This window comes from Hoplias malabaricus, chromosome 5 (assembly GCF_029633855.1).
Source record: "Hoplias malabaricus isolate fHopMal1 chromosome 5, fHopMal1.hap1, whole genome shotgun sequence".
Taxonomy (NCBI): domain Eukaryota; kingdom Metazoa; phylum Chordata; class Actinopteri; order Characiformes; family Erythrinidae; genus Hoplias; species Hoplias malabaricus.
Window position 1 is genome coordinate 28,706,297 of NC_089804.1, and position 20,260 is coordinate 28,726,556.

Here is a 20,260-nt window from a genome sequence, read left to right on the forward strand (position 1 = left end):
TCTTATACTTCACTTGATGTGCTATACATTTTCAGAGGCAGTCAACTCAGACAATGTGTGTCTATGAAGCCAGGCTTTTGTAGCATAGTAGCATGTGCAGAATGAGGCCTGGAATTGTTGTGCTGAAATAACCATGGACTTTCTAAAAAAAATGTTAGTGGTAGTATATATCTCTCTGAAATTCCAATACACACCTCTGCATATTCACACATATGCAAGTCACCCATGTCATTGGCACTGAGGCCATCATATACTATAATAGGTTTTGGCTTTTGCCCTTTTTACGGATCCCAGTCTATATTAACTGTTTTGTCTATGACACAGCGAACCTAGCCCCAGTTCTGGACAAAGAATATCTTTTGGATAGCGTGGGCCCATAGAATTTGGGATGTTCTGCATACATTTGATGTATGGTTTCTCCTTGCATAATAGTGCTTCAGGTTGCATTTCTTGATGCAGCTATCTACTTTGTTATGTGACAATGGTTTTATGAAGTAATCCTAATTAATGTTTGTATATTTATCTCAGCAACTTGACACAATGCTTGGTTTCCAACCTTGCATGAAATGAGTTTTGCACAAATTGGTGAACCATGATCCCCCTTCTCTTGAAAACTCTGAGCATTTACTGATATACTCAGATATACTCATTTTATATGTAATTATGAATCCTGTTGCCACTTCTACTGTTTATTGTTGGATGTATCAATAATTAAATATTCTATAACTTTCCGAATTATATATTTGTAGGAATTAACAAATGACAGAAAGTTTATTTTACATTTTCCAAAAATTGCCTTCATTTTCAGAAATTATTATATTATTATTATTATTATTATTGCTGTTCTTATAGTTCTTGATGTTGTTATAATACAGAGACATTTATTACATTTTCTAACCAGAACAAATGAGAACAAATATATTTAACAAACAGTCACACAGGAGCCTCAGAAATACTATTTCTTCCTTATGCAAATCCTGAAACATATGCCTTGAATTATGAATGGCCATTTTGATAGGACATTTAAAAATATGAAGGGTTGTTTCTGACTTTTGCAGAATATATATATCTTTTAATTTAGTTTTTATTTTTGTGCATATAGTGTCTTCCCAAAGCTCAAAGTTCATGGTTGGGTAACATATAACAGCATATATAATTGCCTGTTTTAATAAAAATCTCCTTTAAGGCCTAACTTTCTCCTAACACAAAAACAACAGCTTTAATGCTCAGGCAATGTTACATTTATATGTGCACAACACAGGCCCTTTTAGCTCCTAGTGACATGCACAACACACAATTACATGAACATGACTGTAATGACCTCCCCAGGTACCACAGTTCAAATAATATTTGTAGCCACCACAAGGACATGCCAATTATGACAGGCCTAATGCCTGTTTTCCTGCCAAACGTACTCACAATGAACAAAATAGACCTGGGTACAGAAAATGATCTAAGAATTGGAAAATATGTCTTCAGTCTCAGGGATTATGCTTAATATAAATATACATTCAAGTCGCTAGCTTGTTGTGTAGCCTACTGTGCAGCTGCTATGACAACACAGATTCCTGCAGGAGTATATTATATACTGAGGTTTGTTTTAAAGCTGCTATTTTGATGAAGAAAAATGTAGTCATTATTAAGGTTTTAATCCATATATCAATTCCTTACTTAAATTATTGACATATAGGATTCATTGCAGTGTAAACAGAAATATTCCAAGTGGTCTGATCTGAAATGGCTCATTGTAGATTAAAATAGTAGTAGTGTTGTAGAGTAAAACATTAAAATGACCTTCATGTTTCTGTCCTCATTTTTCTACAATTACAGGGCTCTTGTGGCTCTGCAGTCTGTGTTTGCCAGTTTTCACCTTGTTGTTTAAAGATCAGGACCCCCACAGAGCGGTAATTATCTGGGTGGTGGATTATTCTCAGTGACACTGAAATGGTGGTGGTGTTTTACTGTGTTTTGCATTGGTTCAAGTGGATCAGACACAGGTTAAACGGAAAAGGAGTGTTGAAAATAGGAACTAACAATAGTACAATAGGGACTAACAATAGTACAATGGAATTGTTAAAGCCCCTGGGAACACATTATGTTAAACAGATTCTTCTGGATAATGCTAAATATGGGTGTTAGCGAAGCTTTCATTAAAGTTAAAATAGAAAACACAAAGCAGAAATATGATAAAAACACTCCACAAAACTTGCTAAAATGCCGCTTAGCCCTTTCACTGGTGAATGTTCTTTTTGTTTACGTTACCAAGGCAACACATAGTCACAAGACACTGATGAGATGTCACAGATGTTTATGGTTTACTGAGGATTTTGAGCTTCGGACAGACTGTGAGCTCTGGAACTCTACAGGCAGTGAAATGTGTTAAGTTTTTGCTCAGTGTGAGCCTTAAAACATCTACCGATTTTACTCATTGAGTGCTTCGAAATGAGCACTGGTTTTACTCAGTGTGAGCCTCAAATGTTTTACCCACTGTGCCTTACCCTGTTTTACCCTGAGCCTGTCTTGTGTGAGGCTCATAATTGCGGTCTGCTCAAGCATGAAATTGCTCAGAGTGCGCAGAGCTATGCCAGCTTTGTGATTGGTCAAGGTAAAGCTGATATAAATTAACTTTACCCATTAAAGGACTGCCCATTCTACATTGAGAGGCATGGGCGTAGGAACCGTGGGGATGGGAGGGACGTGTCCTCTGCAAAATTGGATACAGCTGCTTTTGCCCCCCAAAAAAAAAAAAATTATACCACTGAGAGAAATAAATATGCTTTATTTTCGCAAAGTTTTTGTTTGAAAGTGCACCACCAAGGTCAACGTGTTTTGGCAGCGAGTCAGACTGTGTGGGTCTTCTTTCAGCCTTCGTTAAGGCGCCAGTTCAAATATAAAGTTACTCCAATCATTAGCTTCAGTGGTTGCCGATTCACCGTCAGAGTCTGTTTTATAAAGTTAGTTTTTACCAGCTCTGCGCTTGAGGTCAGCAATGAGAGCACAAGAGATAACATTAACGGCTAATTACAGTTATGAAAGAGGCTTGTATATAATGTCTTGTTAGGGAAACACAGGAGGATCTGAGTTAGTGTATGTTAATATATGCTGTGTTCCGTTTGTGAGAAAGCACTCTAAACATGCAGCAATAAACGTTAGTTTATAGTCATGAATATTCAATATTAAAAAGCAGTTAAATGGCACTTTTAATGGATAAGGATTTCAGCTAACCAATCTAAATGAATTGTGATTACATTTACATAATAGTAATATAGAGCCAGTGTGCATTATAAGATTAACTTTGTGCCGTTTCCTGTGTGTAGATAAGTGTCGAAAAACTTCACAATCTTCACTGAACATTGGCGTTAAGCCGTTTCCTACAGAAAGGCCGTGGGGCTGAATGAAAACACGTTGCAGTATGTGTCACCCCTCTGTTTCTGATGGAGTGCTAGGAGAGAATAGTGAGGAAAGAGTGTGTACACAGGTGATTAGTGAATCACCCCATCCTCAGCAAGAGAGGGGCCAACAAAGGGTCATGTCACTCAACCCACAAAAAGCTCAATGTTCCCTTATATCCAGCAACAACACTTTGGCAAGAAAACTAATAGAGCTCACCTAATGGAAGGCTGGTTTGAAGCTGTTTTGATAGCTCGGCTCATCTGAACTGAGAGCCCTCTTCAAACATTCGCTTATTGCATATTTCGAGGGGATTTCTTGGCACAAAGTAAATACGCCTCGACAAAAATGACTAAACTGACAGCACCACTTTGTTTTCTTGTTGGCTTGTGCCCTGTTCATATAACGCTGTGTAAGGGCACCTACATAAATCTGTTATTTGGTCGGAAATCACATTCCACCCCCTTGCTCCAAACGTAGTCAATCAGCCAAGACATATTTGGTGCTTGAGCTATTGTTGCTTACGTGTGATGGAAGCTTGTAACCAACAGGTTATCTCTATGTAAATTTCATTCCATTAAGAGGATTGGTAAGTGCCTACGATCCCCAATAGCTCCACACTGCTATTCCCATCCTATATAATTTAGAGAATCTCACATAGTTTACATTGTTTTCTATGTAGCTTCCAAATATAACTCTTGACTTCTAGACTAAGGCCTTTCAATTGGACCATGAAGAGTAAAACACCTATGCAATAATACTGCAACATAAACATTTCTATGGGATTCTAGTAGAATATTAGCAATAAGCTAATGAATATGTGAACATTTCCATTTTGGCATTTCTATTTCAGTTTCAAAGAACTTGGAAAGGCCAGATACCTTCTATTTATTCATTCATTCATTCATTGCGTGTACTTGCATGCCCAGTTCAGGGTTGTTGTGGGTCCGGAACCTACCCAGAATCACTGGGCAAAAGGCAAGAACACACCCCAGACGGGGCGCCAGTCCATCACAGGGCGTCTGCCCTGTGGAACAATAAGAATGCTCTGGAATGTCCTAAATTACTTTTTAATGATCTTGTTCCATTGATTTCTATTCAACAGTCATTTTTTTCTTCTCATGTAAATGTAACATTTTAGATGTATAAAGGTTTTGCCCCAAATGCAACAATATTTTTTACTTGAAATGTAACAGTTTTAGTATCACGGCTTAAGTTCAGAATGGCATGGACTTGATGCTCCTCTCTTTTTTTGGTTGGACAGCTCCAGGGTTTTGTGGATCAAAACCACATTCTTGTGGGTTCAAACCAGGCCTTGAGTCAATGTCTGTGAGGAGTTTGGTGTGTTCTCCCTGAGTTCGCATGGGTTTCTTCCAGGTGCTCCGCGGTCTTCCCACAATTCAAAACACATGTTGGTTGGATGATTGGCTGTGCAAGTGCTCATATAAACGTGTGGTACCCTGTGATGGACTGATGCCTTGTCCAGTGTGTGTTCCTGCCTTGCACCCAGTGATTCTGAGTAGGCTCCGGACAAACCTTGACACTGAACAAAATAAAGCGGTTAAATAAAATGAATGACTGGATGAATAATTAGTTTTAGTATGTAATAAATATGAAGCCATTTTAATGTAATGTGCTTCAATGCAGTTTAAAGGACAATAACATCATGTCTATGTACTTCCATTACTTGTTAATTACATTACTATCATAGCTCCAGTGCCAACATAAAGGAAGCAACTGTGGACACAAAACATGTCTTAGCTAAATGATGATATAAGACCTTTTTGACTTTTGGCTAGTCTTTCAGGCAGACGTTTTTATATATTCGGCTAGTTGTGTTAACAAAATAATTTCTTGCATAAACTTGATGCTGAAATGAAGCTTCATAATTTTCTCCACAAAGTCTTTTGCACTAAACTGCTGCCCTTGCCTCTGAAGCCCCTCCAAACCTCCACATAGTGAATAAGTAACTAAACAAACATGAAGTGGCTCTTCATGGCTTTAAGGGCCGCAGAGATTCACTGATATGACAGATGAGCCCATATAGTGAGCGATTGAGGGTCATGCAGAATTTTACAAAATGTATAACTGTGCAATCAAACAGCACTTAAAGTATCATTGTTGTATAAAGAGTATTATTATTGCTATGGTTGTACCAAGACCTCCTGACATATTTCTTTCTCTCTCTACTTTGTTTAAACGTGTTGAAATTGTGCTTTTAAAATGAAACATTAATATTTAAACAAAGGCTTTGTATAAAAATGGATACAATTAAATGGTCTAAAAATTAGTATGAATAAAATTATACCACATTAAGATTATAATGTTAATATATATCATTTGATATATCACAATCACATAATTCCATTTTTTACAACCATATAACAATAACAATGACCCAGGCTGGTGTAATGACTCAACCTAAAGTACAGTACAAAAGGCTGGGACTGTGCATCCTTTATTTATTTTCCAGCAATTTCAAGAAATTAGTTTTATTTTCAGAAGCTCCGGCCCAACCACGATCCTAAATGGATAATGGTTACAGACAATGAATGAATGAATAAATGAATGTTGGAGGTGTGGAAATCCCAACAGGTTTTTTTTTTCAGTTCTCATTCTATAAACTACTGAAATTATATTCAGTTGATAAGGCTGTTTTGCCTTATGCTGAAAACGAACAAAGTTTTTTTAATGAATTAACATATTGACAGAAAATTAAATAAATAATTGGTTGTCAACAATTTCCATGTAGGTTTTTTCATTCTTTTAAGAAGCGAAGATTTTGGTGAAGCCATACAATAATTTAACCATTTTATCCATATTATTATAATGTCTAAAATGTCTGTAATATTATCTGTTTGGATCCATCTTTCCGTTTGTCAGTGTGGACGGTATTTGGTTTTTCTGGTAGTGAGACTAGAAGCAAATTTGAGCAATTTCAGAATATAAAATGACAAAGCGTTTACCCAAACAGCTATGAAGACTGTAAATACAGCCAACAGGCTAACATTTTCAAATCAAGATGTTTTACTTCTTCTCACAAAACCCTAGATGCAGTTACTCTTCATACCAGCAGACGTTTAGCTTCATCTCTATGTAATGGAATACATCATTACGAAAAGTACTGTCATTTCCCGCATGACATCCTGTCAAGTGTATTCGCCGATTTTCTAAAGCTCGTGTCCTCTAGGTCAGGAAGCAGACTTGTTTTCTAATGCTCTTTCCAGATGTGTTGCGCTCGTCCAATTTCCTTGCAAAGTAATAGCAATCAGCATTGTTACACCGCAGTGCATTCCGCCAAAACGTGAACGAGAAGATTTCTTCTGCTTGTATTACAAAGGGGGCTTTCTTTTTAGACAGGAGGAGATGACAGTTGCATTTGGATAGTTTGGATTTTCCAAAGATTTACCAAAAGCTCAATGCCTTTGGATTTAAACATAACTGTTTAGACGAAAGAAAGAGGAAAAAAAAGAAAAGAAAGGAAAAGCAACTACAGTACAAGTCAAGGCAGAGCTCCACTATTCCTAGTGTACACTCAGAGCTCTCTAAAGACATACAATTACATCACTGTGCACAAGACCGCAGGCCATTTAGGCACTTGCTGACAAACGGACTTGTAGCACCTATTATTTTGGAGCTCTTAATGGATCATGCTATAATTGTGCCAGTCTGTATTTCAACAGTCTTTATAAAATGGCTCAGAGCCTTTTCTCTCCCCCTTCTCATTCGCCACCCCACCTTAACTCATACAGGCCTATTCCCAGCAGTTGTTTTGAGGGCTGTATGTCAAAACAAGCAGGGACATATTGTCAGCAGGTCGGAAGGGGGTTTCTGTTGTGACTTCCACAGGTGGAGAAAAGCATGAAGCAATCCGCGTCCAGAAAACCTGTCACTGAGGAATTCTCTTAAGAAAACCTGCTCACGAAATGACGGTAAGAGATGCAGCGTGCTTTTCAGAGCAGGTCTTTTTGCAGGTGCGTCATTGGGTATGATGACTAATTTGAGATTAATGAAACACAAACACTTCATTTGTACCCTGTGTAATTGGCTCGTAGACAGCCAGGTTGGACAGGCAGATAAGACAGTAATTGTGACAGTGGTGATTTGCTGTAGTGCCGGCTCGAGTGTTAACATGTTTATCTAACCCCAGAGCCAAGAAGGCAGAGGGGTAAACCAAAGAGTCTGTGACACACGCTTGAAAGAATTTAATTATATAGTCAAACAAGGCCCAGGAGTATAGGATGAGGTCGAAGAGCAGTGGGAGGACAGAAGAAACAGTGGAGTAAAAATGCCCTTAAATAACCACTTGCCCATTTGGCTGTATGTGTATATAAATGTTTGTAGACATCCCTTTTAATTAGTGAATACAGTTACTTTAAGGTACATCCAATATATAATTTCCATACAAATGCAAGGAACATGAAAGTGGGAAATTCAGGAGCAGATATGAGCTTAAATTCACCATGCTCAATGCCTAAAGGGGTATAATGTAACAGGCTCTGGAGTTGTGTGAGGTGTTGGAGTGGCAATTGAGTCCCCAAACCAATCTAATTCTGCTTTTCCACTGAATGGTACCTACACTACTCGACTCTACTCGCTTTTGGTACCTGGTACCTTTTCCACTACCAGAGCTACCACCCTCACCCCCACCCCAAAATGTAGGGTGTGACATCATAAAGTGTAAACCACAGCAACGGTGGTAATATTAAACATTGTCCTCTCATAGAGTATTTGAATACACAAAATAGTCACGCACAGGTTCAGACAGATCAGATGAGGTTTTTTTTTTATTCCTTGTTGCACCATCCAGCTCTCCCTGGATTATTTTTTCAGGCACCAATCCAAGTAGCTTTTGAACCTCTTAACGATAGCATCACAATTTTATGAGCTGCTTTTGTGGGTCTGATAAAAACAAATGTGATTACTACTGTAGCATGAAGGTTTTACAAATGGTTAGTTTGTGTTTGATGTCTGTATTTCATTGTGATTGACAAGTCTCTCTAGCAAATCAGTGCTCTGCAAGGTTTACCACATCACTGTTTAGTCCCTATTATCTTGCTTGGCTCCACAAGCGAGCAGGTGCGAAAAAAAGTACCAGGAGAAGCAAAATATATACAGTATATTAGGATAGGTAGCACACAGTGGGAAAGCACCATAATATCAGTAACTGACCAAAAGAAGTAAAACAATATTAAAACCCTTGATTTCAAATTAAATGTTGGATCAATAATTTCTCACAAATTGTTAGCCTTATAGTATATGAGAACAATTTTGTAATTTATGTATTAAGTAAAAAAAATGAATGATGTCACATATAAATATGTGAATATACCAATGCTAGCTTGAATATATATATATTATGTTATATTATATTATATATGGTATATATATATAAATAAAATTTGAACCTTACTGTACTGTGATTCTGAAATGGCCTAAGTTCTGCATAAGTGACAGTTTTACTTCTTATTCATTCTGTTTACGGACAGGTGTCCTCAAGCATTTGGCAGCCAGCTGAGATTAGTCACACCACTTCTTGCTATTCATTTCAGCAAGTGATGCTTGCAATATATATCACATGTACTCACATATGACATATCCTTTCACGCCTGTTGATTTCACACAATAAGTTACAACTTTTTATTTAAAATCCACTCAGAAATATGTCTAAAAGCATATAACTGGCACAGTGCACAGAGTTTTCAAAATGGCATGACTCATTTACTTTAAATATCCAGTTAAAAATGCTAATAAACACAAGTCACATTATTCTCTTGCTTTGAGTAAGTGGTGAAGGGTTTTAAACGTTCACAATGTTAAGAAAGGCGTTAAGCTAAACCGTATACACAATGAGGTAATAAATTTTTCATGCCCTGTGCTCTGAATGAGTGAAGTCACTTGTTACATTGAGGTCATTGGAACTGAGGAAAGCATTGCCAGTAAGACATGCTGGATTACAATATGACACAATAACAAAAGCCATGATTTACTGCTAATTTTCCATAAATCTACTTATATGATAGTGTGGCCTACTTGCACTAGGCCAGTGCTAGTGCAACAGCAAGTGCAAATTTGATTTCCCCCTTGGCAGAAATAGTGTCAGTTAACCAAGATTTGTTTAATGTGTGTAGGTTTTGGTTTTTTTGTTTTTTTTAATGGCAGCTACTAGACTAATTTAACTAACAATTAATAGAGGTTTATGCAATCAACAGTATATAGTCATTTAGCAAAACATTTACTTTTGTGTAGGGAACGAGGAGAAGTGAAAAATTTTGTTATTGATTCTGTGCGATAATTTTAATATATGCTGAATATTATTATTGTTATTATTATTATTATTATTAGTAGTAGTAGTAGTAGTAGTAATAACTACTAATAATTAGTAATCATTGTTGTTTTGTTGTTGTTTTAGGCAAGTAGCTAAGTGATCTAGGGTTATCAACCTGTTTAATAATTTTATTCTGTTTTTATGTTTCAAAATTCACAGTCCATGTGGTTCACTAAAGTGTACTCTGTTTTTGTTGTTTCCAGATTGTTAACTGGTTCTCAATCACAGCAGCTCATAGTAAGCTATGCTCGTGGCAACAACTAATAGCTTGGGAATTTGACATAGTCCTGCTATCACAAACTATTTTAGAATCTAAATTTCTTCCGTTCAAAGATTATTTTAAAAGGATTATCCTCTTTCTTTTTGCATGTGCTGAAGTAAAATGTTAATAACAGTAAGCTGCAGCATATAGAATGTTGACTTCTAACTGGTGTTTAGCAGAATGATAACAATCACTGAGCTGTAATCACAAATAATAACTCTCATAAGCAAAACAGATTGTGCCACTGGATCAGTATATAAACAGATATCTGATCGTTTACAAGCCTGTTTCCAAAAATGTTGCAAGGCTTTTAAATGATTAACATTTCAAATGTTTAAATTGAGACATTACATCTGGAGAGAACTCTTAATTCATGGTACATTGTCAAAAGCCAAATACTGGATTGTCATTATCTTCAGGCCCTCAGACTGCACTGAATTACAAATAGGCAAATTTCTTTAGTGGAAATCACTGCACAGGCACTTCTAAAAAGATTCTGCTACATGCTAACATGCAAAGAATACACCATACACTAACTGGATACATAAATACTACTTGTTTCTCTTTGCCTTAGTTCTTTTAAGATGGACGGAGGCAAAACAAAAGTTTCCTGTGATCTGATGAATCAGAATCTCAAAATATTTTTGAAACCCAAGAGCCTAAGAGAGGAACCAACCAGCTTGTTATCAACACACAGTTCAAAATCCAGTATTCTTGATGTTATGAGGGTATATTAGTGCATATGGAATGCTTGACTTGCTGTAAAGGCACCATCAATGCTAAGTTTTAGAGAAACATATGCTGCCATCCAGATGACGTCTTTTTCATTGAAGGTCTTGATTATTTCACCAAGATATTTACAAAACAGGTTCTACATATTTTTCAACAGCATGGGTTTGTATATATGATATATAGTTCATTGGTTAAACTTGCCTATGTGTGGAGTCCTGGCCTTTCCCCACTTAAAATGTTTGGTGCAATATAAACCAAAGTCATGACATGGGTGATGCTGAGCACCTGAAATTTTGTATCAAGAAGATAGGAAGAGTGTTGTTTAAAGAGGAGGGGATACAACAAAGTGTTAACATGCCACAGTCCCAATTGTTTTAAACTATGTCGCTTGCATCAGATTCAATATAGAGTTTATATGATTAGCATATCATTGAGTTCTGTTTTTAATGTATTTTTTGCACAGTATTTTTTGAGATGTACACAAATTAGCTTTGACTTATATTCTCCCTGTTTAACAGGATTTTCCATCTCAGACTTTTACTCATTTGTTTGGACTTTGTGACTGCTGATGTTGGACCACACAAATGCTTGATATACTCTTATTTCTTCAGCTTCCAAAAGATTTTCCAAACCTAGCTTCTAATTTCAGTTTAATACATCAGATATTTCCACACTTCAGAGTTATATGTTATTGTTCTACATTCTTTTTTTTTTTTTTTTTGTAAAAAAACTATTCATTAATGCTTTCAAGTCTTGGTCTTGGAAATAACAGCACATACTGAATGGCCATAATGGTTAATCAGGGTCAACACTATGGTAAGACATTATCCCTGATGGCGAAAACGTTTCGTTTTATTCTATTTTTGTAGGACCTAGTATAAAAACTGCATGGGTTTGGATTTTTTGTTCACTTGACTTTGATGAATGGTGACAAATGTTTTAGTGAAAGGTAGGAAGTTTGATAAATGGTGCTCAAAGAAATCCAGCAAAAGTTGATGATGCAGAACAGAAGTTGAATGGGTGTGTAATAAGGAGAGGCGTGATGTATTCATCCCATCTTGAATAAACATTAGCAGTAAGAACAACCAGGGGAAATGAGGGTATTTCTCTCTGTAGGGCAATATCGCTCTGGGTTTCATTCAGGCTTCCAGTTCATGTAACGTCTCTCTTTGTTTCTCAGCGTTTCTGTGAAATCCCACCGTGAATTTCCCCCTTCCACCGTGGCGTGAGGCCTAAAATAATCTTGCTAAATGTTCACACTTTGCTCAGCGAAACGTCATGAGTGTATTTTGAGCCGTGTCAATGGCCGTGTTTCATTCCTGTTCCTGTTTTAAAGCTTGAACCGTTGACACACACATACACACATAAAAGAAAACACACATTTTTCCATGCAGGGCCCTGAAAAAAGCCAGGGCTTAATGAGATGCTATTTGACATGCATGCAACATTTGTGCAAGCCATTTGGCACATGTGAAAACAGAGAGAGAGAGAGAGAGAGAGCAAGAGAGAGAGAAATGAGGAGAAAGAGAAAAAATGGGGAGTGAGAGAAAGTAATAAACAAAATAAACAAAACAGAAATAAACGTTAAAGTTAGAGAGAGATGAGAGAGGATGAGAGCAGAGAAAAGACTGAGAGGAAGGATAGAAGAGAAAAGGAGGCACAGAGAGAGAGGGAGAAAGAGCTGTCATGTGAACTCTCTCTCTCTCTAACCGAGCCCGCACTGCTCTACTGCAATAATGGAGAGGAAATTGAGCATTAAATACAAATCAACGGTTATTAATTTCAGCATGACAGCAGAAGGTTGTGGAGGCTGAGTCTTTCAGCAGCTCGTACAGTCACTGCTCCTTCACCCTCATGGCACTTGGAGAACGATGGGGGGCGGGGGGTTATTCAGGAAGAAAGAGGGGGACGGCAATGACTCTTTCTCTAACACGCCAACATCCGACAAGAGCTATAAAGACAGCAATCAATCTAATGTGTAGATTAGGGTTGTAAAGTACGTTGAATTGATGGATATATAGAAAAACACAAAGACAGATAACAGGATAGATTTAAAAGTATTCTAGATTTCTTACATTATTAGGGAAATCTAGCCTTCATGTGATATGTTTCTGCCAGTGTGAAGAAGGATAAAACAAAAAACAAAAAATATATATAATACTAATATGCCTTGTGTTTTGGGGGTAGGTATATTGCTTCTGGGCTCCACATACAGTTGAAGAGTGTAATTCACATTTGCAACATTGTCCTAAAATCAAGGTGGAGGTGCAGAGGGATGGAGTGGTTTTATACCCTCCTTCAAAATAATATAGTGCAGTTTCTGCAGTGCTGAGCCCAGAGCAACAATGGCAGAGGCTACCTAGTGTTATTTACCCTACATTTAGGGTTGTTTATACCACTGATAGCATGAAATATAGACTTGAGAAAATTATTATTAAGATAATTTTAATTTTATCAAGATGTCAATATGCATGCAGTGATTCAAATGACATATTGGGCAGAATAACATTTTCAAATGTAGCTAGATATTGCTTAATGAACTGTAGATCGTTTTAACCTGTACAGTGGCTCTGTTAAAGGCTGTGTTAAGCCTTGCCTCATCTCTGTTTTTCTGATGGCAGGCCGGAGACCAGGAGGATATTGATCAGGGGAAGGAGAAGACGGCTGATGGGGGGCCTTGACCTCTACAACTTCATTTATAAACCCCAGAGGAAGTTGCTTGATCTTGGAGTTTTTGCAAAAGTGCAAGCAGACACGGCCCCACACCTGCAGAATGTCAACCTGTTTAGATTAGGGGCCGAAACACTGATAGGGCCAGATGGACCCGAGAAACGACCTAGAAATGGACGAGTGGAATGGAAGAGCTCATTTGTTACGTCTGATGGCGAAAGATCCCTGTCCTGAAAATAGGAATCCAGCATTAGTTGGCCAAATTGATGCAGAGCACTTACGGAGCCCATTCACCATCCAGCGAAAGATACTTGTTCGGCTGTAAATATTATTTTTGGGCCTTTTTTCAGCTTGTCAAAACAAAAGCTCTGCAATCACTATTAGGATCCTTAATCTTTTGTTGATTGTCTTAAACACATCAACACATTCTTGACTCCCACTCTCAGCAAAACATCTGGTAAAATACGTCTCCACTCCATACCAGGTGCAGCTTCAGCAGAACATAGTTTCTCATTCTTTCCCCCTCTCCATTTCTATTACTTACTGCTCTGGTTGCAGTTAGATTTTTTTTTTTTTTTGTTTCTGACATTTACACATTGAATGGCCCCTCACCCTGTCCCTTTTTCTGGCTGCATTCTAAATCTCAGACTGTGGTGGGTCCACTATGTTTCTAATGAAGTGATGATTTTCCCTCACTTTTCTTCACTGGCTTTCAGTTTTAATATGTTATGTCCTGTATGTTATGTAACACTTACTATGACAAATTCTCATTTAACTCCTTAAACACTAGTGTATCTCCTATTATACATAAACACTAATTCCACACTCTTTTAGCGTCATGGGATACAGAGAAGTAGATTCCAAATAATTCGTAGTAGCAGTTACAAATAAATGCTGAATAAGTCTTAGAAGAACCATTCAATATAAAATAATGGTGTGGCAAAACCGTGTATGAAATCCTACAACCATCATTTAGCATCATGCTGTGACATGCTCCCTATCGCTTCAAGCTTCCATTTATGTTAGCGTGATTGGTAACACTATTCCTCTGCTCCTGTAAACCTCAGGCTTATTTTAATTAGTGATTCATCTGAAAGGAATTGCTTTGTCATTATGTAGCAAATGGAAACTCAGTATACACGTCAGCACTTGGTATGATATCATGATCAAAGCTCTTCTTTGTGACTGTGTGACTACGATCCCTGTTTGCCATAGATGAGTCACCAATGACTCATGACTTGACTCAGATTCAGATTTAACTGATAAATAAATTATGAAATTTAGGACCGTGAAAATCTGGACCAATGTCCGAACCAATTTCACATTTTGTTACTTTGTACACATTCGGTCCAATCACTTTTTCTTTCACGCTGCCATGTAGTAAGCTGACTAACGGCCTTTCCTATGTCCTATCATCTTCACAGAGGAGGGCTGCATCTCCCCATACTGGATCACTGATGATCAAGGGCTGTGAGGAATACTACTATTTAGGTATTGCTCTTATCAATATATATCTTATGTAAGACACAAACATACATGACATATATAGTGTTTATTTAGAAGCTCCTTATTCATAATTTGCTTCCACATTAAATGGCTGAACCTAAACTACTGAGTGTCTTTCTGATAATAATGCAGTATATTTTATACCCCAATGTAGTGCACTCCTGTGTGATTTGACATAGAGCAGAATATTGTCAATTAAATTTTTATTTATGTTTACAAGAGTAATAAATAGGGCTGTGCCATATGGTATCATTTGCAATAATACCTCATGTCATATTTTTAAAACAATAAAAAAATAAATATTGTGATATACTGACTTGTTTATGTAATGACTCAGCAGTCTTGATAAGTTACTGTTGTTTACAAAATAAGCAAATGTTTACATTCTTCTGAGTGTTTGAAACTGTTTTAATAAATAAAACCATGTAATGCTATTAATATATATTAATTATATTTAATTGAATATAATTAATATTAACACAACATTTATTTTGTTGCAATAGTGTTTTCTTGAAATTAATAAAAGTATTTTTTAGTGTTTTTTTTTCATATCGCCAAGAAAATCGTTGTCTCCAAATACCCTGAAATATCATGATATTAATTTTGGGTCATATCGCCCACCTTTAGTAATACAACATAAAAATCAGGATTGCGATAGTGTGGATCTGGGGAGGGGTGTTATACCTTTTTCTCCCTCGCGTTCAAATCTGTTAGAAAATATTTTATATCAAATGTTCTCTGTTCACTGTTGATGCAGTTTTCACTGAAGGAGCACGTAATGGTTCTGGTCATGAAAGTGCAGTAAAATTAAATAAAATGTTTGTACATGTTTTCTATGTATAGACAGTGAATAAATCACCTGATCCTGTCTGTCTCTGTCATTTATGCTGCCTCAACTTCCTGCAATTGGTCCAGAAATCCAAACCATCCAGAAAAGTGTTTTCACACTTAACATGAACTTCACCCTTGGTTCAGTTTGATCCAGACCGAGACCACGTCTTTTGATCTGACCAACCTAGTCAGAAAAAGGCATGTGTTAAAGCATCCTAAATGTAAGGAAAATTGCAACAAAATAAGATCAATTTATCAATTTAAATTTAAATAAGATCAAAATAAGTGCAGAAACACGTTCAGTGTTTAGCTAGCACATAGCTCTAAAGTACGCATATTTGCTGGTGCTAATTTAGTTAAAGTTTCAGAAAGTTAGCTAATATATTGTCCTAAATCACACTAAAACTCCAGCTGGGTTATCTTTTACAGCAGATAGCTAGCAAATGTGCAGTACAAACTACATGTAACCAACTGTTTAAAGTTGTTTGCCTCTTTCCATGTAAACAACACACAGCAGTTCTGTCCTGTTTTTGACATTTTTATAATTAAAGGCTCCTTAGGTTTGTAGTAGGCTTGTACTTTTCCTGAGGCTAAACTAAACATATTCTGTACTAAAGACTTGAGGTCTGACTTGCACCTGTGAAACAGAAACTTAAGACTCTGTGAGACAGCAATTTGAAATCAAAATTTCCTTTAAACACATTTGCATTTGTCCTAATTTCCTAATTTCTTCTTAATTGTCCTAATTAAGCATCAACCAAGCAGGAAGCATTTTTTTCCACAGTTGTCCATCTAAAATAAGCTGCATGGTCAGCTTAGATACAAGCGTATACAGTTGACCCATGTGGGAAAAGCTAGAAGGGTGAGTGTGAATAGAAAAAAAAAATGTAGAAAAGTGTTCATGACTTTTCTGCTAAGGGCAAAGCCAAGAGAGAAAGGCCTCCATCTGGCAGTACTATGTTTGACTGGCACGTAGTTAAACAATGATGCAGTTTGACAAATTTGGAGCGGGGGCTTATGAAAAGTTCACATAAACACAATAGCGGACTGGAGTAGTGCATCCACCTGCAAGTGTGGCGGCGAAGTGTGAGGTAAAGGCCAGTGGCTAATGAGGGAAGACCCAGCTAGCCTCTGGATTAAGGCTTTTGTAATGTAAATGGCTGTCAGATAAAGGGCCTGTGTTTATGCGTACCGTTAATATTTTGATCAGCATGTTTAATAGAGCCGGCTCCTTAATGCACGCGCTCTCGACCCTCAGCCTGGCCTGCACTGTCGTCGGCTGTGTTAGCATCTCATAAATCTCCTGCCAGCTTCGGGCCACGGCTCTCCCGGACAAACCACCAGACGTGTTCCTTTGAGATGTTTTTGGCAAATTCAGTGTTTTTTCATTTATGTTTTTTGGAACATTAATACCCAATTAGCTGTCACTGAATGACTCCTTAAAAGAGGAATGGGAGGCTAATACCTGAATGAGGCTCTATGGACTGGGTGGGCTTTTTATGAAATGTTCTTAACTAGTTTTTCTTTTTTTCCCTTACTGTCCAAACTACCTTTTTTCCATTTGTGTCTTACATTTTAAAGGTGGTTCTAGTGTTTTCCTTGGAAAGACCCTTCTTCATATTCATTGGTACTCTAAAGAATGGGGACTTGCTGTAAAGCTCAGTTGCAAATGTGAAAACTTGTGCTAAATAGTGGAAACTGAAGCCTCATTAATTGAATGAGACTCCTTTTCTGGCAGGTATTCATGTGTTCCCTGATTGGGGTCAGTTAAGCACCCCTTCACCGGGTCTGCTTAACCAAAGACCTCTAGTGTCTGATGCAAAACATCTGTTTATGGGTGTAAACCAGGCCAAGCTGCCTATATTTGTCCATCGCCGTGTCATATAAACTCTTGTGATCACTTTAACAGACAGATTGATTGGCTCAGGCACTTGGCCTGGGTTTCATATGGCTGGATATAGTAAGGCTTAATAGGTATCATACTTCACTGTGGGTTCATAGCAATATACATGTGAATGATGTATATAATCTAGCTCAGAATTTTGTAAACTTAGTTTTAATGGTCAGGACATTGATTGAAAACTATTAACAGGAAATGGCTTATCAAGTGCCTTTGGTTTTGGGGATTGACGAAATAGCCAGGCTTAATGCAATAATATAGTAGATGATGTCTAGTGTTACATTTTTAAACTCTATTAAATGTAATGCTTGGTGGTTGGTCATGATACATAGCTGAGAAATGTAAGTGTAAAATAAGACTTACAAGCACCCACCATTTGTAAGTATTTAGCTATTCATACGTTGTTGTTCATTTTCCAACAATAACATTGTTATGCAGTGTTAGAAACCATAAAAGCAAGGCAGTTTGTGATTTCATAAAACTTACATAATTTGAAAAGGTTAGTGACTTTTTTTAGTATTTACATTGCATGCTAATATTCAGTGTATCCACTTCCATAATCAATTAGCCTCATGGCTCCAGTACTAACCTATAGAAGCAAACTTCAGACAAACATGACTCAACAGACTAAATGCATTCTGGGTTAAAAAGAAAACGGTACAAAATTGATTTTTCACTAAACTGTCATTTTAAGCATAAAGACTTGAGTAATAATTTGGACAAAGGGACCTGCTTTTCCCATTTTGCTGAAAGAAGTGAAGAAATATCACTCGTATTTAAGAGGCTTATTCTTTCTGATGAGACTCAAATCCACTGAATTCGATGATGCAATTTCCCTGTTGTATTCACTCCATATGTGGCACATCTGGATGCTAACTGAGGAGGTTTTCCTGCTGCTACATAAGACTTGCCATTTTAATCCTACAATTCTGTGCATGTTTTTTTCTTTCCTTCCAGTGTTGTTAGTACTGAATGATTGATCAGAGAATGAGATGTAAACATTATTGCCTCAACTGGTGTATCTGGACATATGGCATTACAGAAAGACTAACAGTTCAGTAAATATATTATTTAAAATGGAGAAAACATAATGACTATTTTCCTGTCATATCTAGGGAAATATAGTCAGGAAGCTCTCCTATTTGTAATGAGCTGAACTGAAGGCCTTATGAGTTAAGATACAGTCACAAAAGGCTTCCACTCTTCTTTTTCTGGAGGAAAAATCAGGCAAATATTAGTGACTTTAATATGGTGATGTTGTTGTTCTTTTTGTTTTCTATTCTTGGCCTAAAATTAACAAGCATCAATCTGCTGACAGTTGACAGGCTCCTCCATCTTTTTTTTTTTCCTGAAAGACAAGACCACGTCTTGCTCTTTTGTTTTGTATTTGTTGTCATGTCTGAGGTTTGTGAATTTCCAGGGTTAAAGTTCACTTAGACGAGCCTGTTTCCAAGTAAATATAACTGATGCCAGAAGTGAATTCCTTTACCATTCAAGTAAATTGGCACTGACAGAGAAAGCAACAACTAATATATTGATGTACAAATCTGGGACCAATTTTGTGAGGGAAAAATGTGTATTAATTTTAGCTTAGTGTCTTTTTGCGTAAACTTACCTAAAATGCTAATAGAAATCCTATTGAAGGGCTAGCGAAATTTAGCATTATTATAATGACATTTTTCTATTTTTTAGTTAGTTTAGAATTACATTTTGAGAACAGGCCAATAACTGATAGTCATGTATTTTCTTTATTATTTAGTCACAAACCTACAGTACCTTAAATGTTATAATAACATATAATAAAACATATTCCTTCTTTTTCATATTCTGTAACCACTTAATCTTGTTCAGGTCACAGTTGGTCTAGAGCACGTGTCAAACTCAAGGCCCGCGGGCCAAATGTGGCCCGCCGTGTCATTTGATGTCACCCGCAAGAGCTTTAAAGATCTGATTGATTGCTATCTAGTGGATTAATGCCGTGGGAAATGGAGTTTATGGTCAATTCACGCCTTTAGATTTAATTATTAATTATTCCGCCACTAATTCTAAAGCGTGCATTGACCTTAAACTACATTTCCCACAATGCATGCTGATTATGTTGCCCGCCAAGTGACGGCATTCCACCACTGGAATACAGTGTAGCCTCTTCGATGTGATTTTTTCAACAAGTGGAATTAAGAAATGGCTACAAATATTGATCCCAAAATGTCCAGGAAAAAAAATTGATGCAGATGGCAGGTTTCAAAAGAGATGGGAAGGCGAATACATGTTTGTGCTTAAAGAAGAAAAACCGGTATGTCTTTTGTGTTATGAGGTGGTGGCAATTGTCAAGGAGTACAATTTACATCTGCATTTTGATACCAAATGGAGCTAAGTATGCCAAAGTTAGCCTTCAAGAAAAGCAACAAACTGTACAAGAATTAAGAGGTAAACTGCGATCGCAGCAGAATATGTTCACAAGAGCTACGGCCCAAAACGATGCAGCTGTGAAAGCTAGCTTTATTGTAGCTGAAGAAATCGCTTGCGCATCTAAGTCCATTTCAGAGGGTGCATTTTTGAAGCAGTTTATGCTGAAGGTCTGTGAGCAGGTGTGTCCCGACCAGATGCATTCATTCATTCATTCATTATTAGTTACAATTCA

General features: G+C 37.1%; 1 long non-coding RNA gene across 1 annotated transcript in view; it reads right to left on the minus strand.

Moving 5' to 3' along the window:
- LOC136696478 (uncharacterized) overlaps positions 1-20,260 on the minus strand; it is a 33,329-nt gene that overhangs the window by 11,235 nt on the left and 1,834 nt on the right. The window contains exon 2 of the long non-coding RNA XR_010802619.1: positions 15,748-15,903. This is a non-coding gene — a long non-coding RNA (uncharacterized lncRNA). The remainder of the gene's footprint in view (positions 1-15,747; positions 15,904-20,260) is intronic.